At 35.0% G+C, this 5,336-nt stretch overlaps 1 non-coding gene across 1 annotated transcript; it reads left to right on the forward strand.

Moving 5' to 3' along the window:
• The first annotated feature begins 3,094 nt into the window (after window positions 1-3,094).
• On the forward strand, window positions 3,095-3,201 carry LOC114092766 (U6 spliceosomal RNA). Its single transcript, XR_003582802.1, has one exon. It is a non-coding gene; the product is annotated as a U6 spliceosomal RNA (small nuclear RNA).
• The last annotated feature ends 2,135 nt before the right edge of the window (window positions 3,202-5,336 follow it).

The raw sequence follows: 5,336 nt of genomic DNA on the forward strand, positions 1-5,336 counted from the left end.
TTTAAAATATATTCACAGTTGTCAATAAGGCAAAGACAGTGAAAAGCATTAAAAATACTGTCCTAGGTTACTTCCTGAACTAGGATTGTATTTCCAGCAGGACTGACTAGCCACAGTGATTATCCCAAGTAGGCAAGGTAAAAGGACTGTGAGTTTATAATCTAAACTAACAATGGCTTATCATTGATCATGGGGATCCAGCACAAAACTCTCAATATGTCAAATGCACACTGAAAATGATGATGTGGACTCAAGTAAAACCATGCTTTTTAAGCCCAGGCAGGAAAGCCATTTATAGACTAACATATAACAATTAGTAACAAAATCAGTTTATTAATAGCAATAATGATCGAGGATGGAAAGTGGAGTAATTAAATAAAACATCCAAAGTTTGATGAGGCATTAGGTAATAGATATGTATTAGAACAGGAACTTTGGATGTGTATCAAAGTGAAAACAGAAAGACTCAAACTGGACCACATTGTGTAATGTGGCACTTTGTAATTAAGTCCAGGGAGTAAGGTCTGCATTACCAAAATGCAGGCTTTCAGAAGAATGATCTGAATATCAGGAAAACAACAGAAAAGTATCAGTGTCATCTCTAGAGTATTGGTTCCAGCATCAATTCAACAGAAGTTAACCATGAATCTGAGGATCCCTCCAAGCAAGGGTAGAGAGGTTAGGTATAGAAGTTTCATAGAGATTTTTAAACATTGTGTGCTTCATACCAAGTTCATCTTGTATCTCAAAGAATTGAGAGAGGAGGGATGTCAAAGGATGAGAAGGGACTCTTATGAAAATGGTCGTTACTAGCAGTTATTGTTGAATGTCACATCTTGTATATTATGTGTTTGTTTCCAAATTTCAAAACAAAAATACACTGGAAACTAGCTTTCTTCTCTAGCTACAGTTCTGACATTCAAGTATCTAGAAACTTGGAAGACTGTTTCCTTTGATGTCAGCAGCTGAACTCTCTAAAAATACAGATTCCCAGGTCTCAGCCCAAACCTTGGAAGATAATGTTGAGGAATCTGCATTCTTTACAGGTTTGTGGATGATCCTGACTATATTCCTATTTCCTAGGAAGAACAACAGCATCACTTAGAAAAAAGTATTTGGTAAGAAAAAATTTAGACTGAAAGGCTTCAAAGATAGAAAGAAAGTCAGTATCAGAGTAATAATAAATGCATTTCTGAAAAATGAAACAGCTGATTTTAAAAGGTGATTTTTAACAAGGGAGAAGAAAGGCAAACAGTATAAAACTAATGGAGAAATAGTCCAGAGAACTTTGAAACCAGAGTGCCATTTGATTTATATTCACCTATAGAGATGGAAAAGGATTTCACTGTTTCAAGAAGTGGTAATCAGTCCACAGTTTTCTGGAACTCCGGTGTCAGGAGGTTTCAAACCATGTTATTACAAAAGCAAGAATGAAAATGATTAAATCACAAGAAAGGCAAAAGTGACAGTTTCTATGCATGGTGTATGCTCTAAGATAAAACCACTATCAGACATAATGAAAATAAAAGACAGAACTAAAAACAAAACAACCTACTTTCTATGTAAGTCTCACTTCCAAGGCTCTAATATATGGGGGAAATCCTTGTGCTCAGGGAGGATAAAGCCAAATGTTCTCAGTCCTGAGACTCTTTGTTCAGTGAAAATAAATGGTTGGCTAGATAGAAAAAGACGGAGAATTTGTGGGAACATGAATGATTTAGAAGGGTCACAATCTCTATTAGAAACATGGTCATATTCTGAAGAATGTAGGAAAGTGATATTTTAGAGAAAAGTAGAAAGTAAAATGGAATAGTCTCATTTTGAGTACCATTCTCAATAGAGAAAGAGTACTTTCAGCAGGTGGTGTTTGAACGTAGTTAATGGGATTCATTATAGGAAACCCTTAAATCTCTTCTGTCCTTCTAATAAAGCCATTTATACCTCTTTTTTTAAAGTATTTTAGAAAACTTGAGGTGATGAGTTCATGCTGAATCTGTAACTCACTAGTTTAAAATGTGATTTCAAAAGTCCCACAAGTAAGTCTGACATATTTTTTCCTTTCCTATTTCCCACAAGCCACTACCTCTGTTTTACACACACACACACACACACAATATTCTTGATGGAGACATCATGATACATAAAAAAATTATAACTGAATTAAACATTAGATACATGCTTTGGGTATTCATTAAAAGGAGATAAAAACACAGCTTTCATTTTTGAGGAGAGAGTAAACATTGACTCAAGAAAAACACATACCTAAGTAACAAGCTTTAAGGTAATTTTTAGTTAGGGATGGGCAAATGTAATTGAATAAGAGAATCTTGAGGGAATCTGATCAGAAGGATTCTGAAACTAAAGAGTTGGGTGAAAAACTGGCAGGAGAAAAGAGAGCTTTTCAAACAAAGGCAGGCATATCCCTGTTGCTTGTTCCCTGCAAAGATAAAAAGGAAAAAAATCAGAAAGATCATCTAGTATCCTGGTGCCCAGAAATATCCATTGGTTGATGGAGGTGAGTGAAACAGCACATAGAATAGGGGAAAAATGAGTGAGTGGAGAAGGTGAATGATCAGTCTAAGGTAAAGGTGTTTGTGGTGTATTAAACAGAGTTAGAGAATGAAAGAAAGGAGAAGGAAAGATCTTTTCTCAGTGGTTACCTATGCCTGTTTTCTAGATGCCCGGGAGGGTCTATGAGAAATGCATTTCCAGGACCCACATGTTGCAAGAGCATGGAGTCAGCTTTGGCTGCAATTATAGTTTATGATGATTTCTTTAATTCTTTTTTATGCATACTATATCTCTTCCCTCCTGTAGATTTGCTGTCAAGGGCAATAGGAGGTTTGTCAGCTATTTTATAAAAAAGGCACAGGATTAACATTTGCAGGGAAATTTGATAAGACCTTGAGCAACATGGAGGGCACTCTGAGCCAGCGAGGGCAGTGGTGGATCAACTCCACCACGGGCTGGCCAGTTCTGAGAGGACGCTTCCAGACACGCACACCTGGGGAGACAGGTGCACAGGGACTGGAGGACTTGGCCCTACAGGCCCTCTCTCTAATGCTCCCAAATTCAGAAATAAAGAAAATAAAGGATGCTCACTTCAGCAGCATAAGCACAAGAATTGGAAGGACATGGAGAAGATCAGCAAGGCCCCTGCTCAAGGATGGCATGCAAATTCATAAAGTATTTCATATTTTTGCACTTGTATAAATATACCACAGTGAATTCCACCCTTATGAATATCTGCTAAACACCAATAAAATAAATAAATAAATAGATAGATAGATAGATAAATAAATAAAAGACCAGTAGGGTAGAGGAAGAGAATAGGGGGAGGGAGGAGGGAGGGCAGGAGCCCCAGGTGCTGAAATGTAGTAAATTAAACTCCATGCATGTTGATTATGCCAAAATGAACCCAACTATTATGCATAACAATCATCTGTAATAAAAGAAAGAAAGAAAGAGAAAGAGAGAGAAAAGAGTGGAGCAGATCACTTTCCTGTGTCCTCTGTTGAGAGGAGAGGGAGTTATATAGTGTTTCTTAACATTCCCACAGTAATTTAAAGTATGTCTGCCTGAAGGACAAAAGAACACCTTTTTTCTTTTCGAGTAAGTTGCTCTTTTGCCACGTACACTGTCCCTACCTCCCCTGGGTTCTGCCCGCAGTTTCGGCAGCTCTGATTTCAAGGGGAAGTAAAGATGATGTGACAGGAAATCAACCACACTTAACAGTAACACAATAGCCTGATTCTTGCTCCAAGCCACAAAATGGGGCCAAATGTACTATTAAATGTGGCGAGGTTGTTTTCAGGCAGAGCTGCTCAGATGAAGGACAGACGCTCCAGAGGTGAGGCCCACACCGGAGCTTCCCTCCACCATATTCCAGGAAGTGGCTTAGCCTCCTGGGAGAACAGCAAAGCTAGATGCCACTGCAAGAAGTCTTATTTTGGGGTTCTCTGAGGGAATATGGTCTGAAGCTATGGTTCTCATGATGTGTAAGCAATTTTGTGTTAAATAATTTAATTATACTACTTAATTAGTTTATAATTATCAAACAATAACAATGATTGGAGAATAATTAAATAACAGTCATGTAATCTTGAACTTAAAGATTTGCTTTGCCTATTTTAAATTTCTTTACTTTAAAATATATGGTTTCTCCAATTCCAAAATAATCCAGGATAGATTAGAGAGATACGTTTATTTTATAAGAGGTAGGTTATTAATAATTGTAGAGTGCTGAGTTATTTTTTCCTTTAGAGATATATATGAAATTTTAAAAAAATCTTAAACTTTATATGCTTGCAAGATCTGTATTCCTTTCAACTCTCTCCTTATGTTAAATTCTCCTATTATTAACTAAAAAATCAACATATTAAATTTTACTTCACATTATTGAGAAAATAGTTTTCTTTCCATGTGTGTTAATTTTATTAGAAATCTCAAACTTTATTTTAAATGTTAAATTTAGATTTCTTTTTTCAACTAAAGGTTGAGGTTTATATTTAAAGAATGGCTTATAATTGTTGTTTTGGAAGCAATGTTTTTATGCATTGCTTTTGTATATTAGATTTTTCTGTCAGGTAGAGAGAGATCAAAAAAGCAAAAAAGTATTTGCAATGCATGACTTTATTCATAGACAAAATACCTCAAGACAATTTAGATTTCATATAGTCATGCTCAATAAGAAAAAGATACTACTGAGTCTGTGAAACACATAATTCCATAAAATTTCATGGACACCCTGAAAAAAATGACTTAAAACACTTAAAAATAGCATGGAGAAAACTACAGATTGCCATTGACTGAATTCTTAGGAAAGTTGAAAATGCTGTGTGTTCTTCAAGGTTACATTTTTGTTTTGGTAGTATTAAGTGTTCTTAGAAGGTTCATAATATTACTGTGTAATGAAGCATACAATTTCTATATTACATCTAGTGCACAATTTTCTCTGAGCACATCAATATAATTTATTTTATTTAAATTCGATGCACATTTACATGTCATAAAAAATCATACTTCCTTAATTTTACTTAAAATGTTAATGTGTTTTTTGTTTATGAGTTATTATCTCCTGATAACTGAACTTAAGAAGTTTAAATATAATTAGTATTAAAAGAAGATTGAATTAGGTTATGTATACTATTTAAAAATAAATTTAAAATACATTGATAAATTCAGGGTGTTTATTAAGCATTTGTTTTAGAAGGTAAAAATGAATGATGAAGAATTCATGTCTTCTGGGTCTAAATGGTAGAGCACTTGCCTAGCATGTCTGAGGCACTGGGTTTGATAATTAGCTTTTCATATAAATAAAATAAAGGTCTATTGAC

This window comes from Marmota flaviventris, chromosome 16 (genome assembly GCF_047511675.1).
Source record: "Marmota flaviventris isolate mMarFla1 chromosome 16, mMarFla1.hap1, whole genome shotgun sequence".
NCBI lineage: Eukaryota > Metazoa > Chordata > Mammalia > Rodentia > Sciuridae > Marmota > Marmota flaviventris.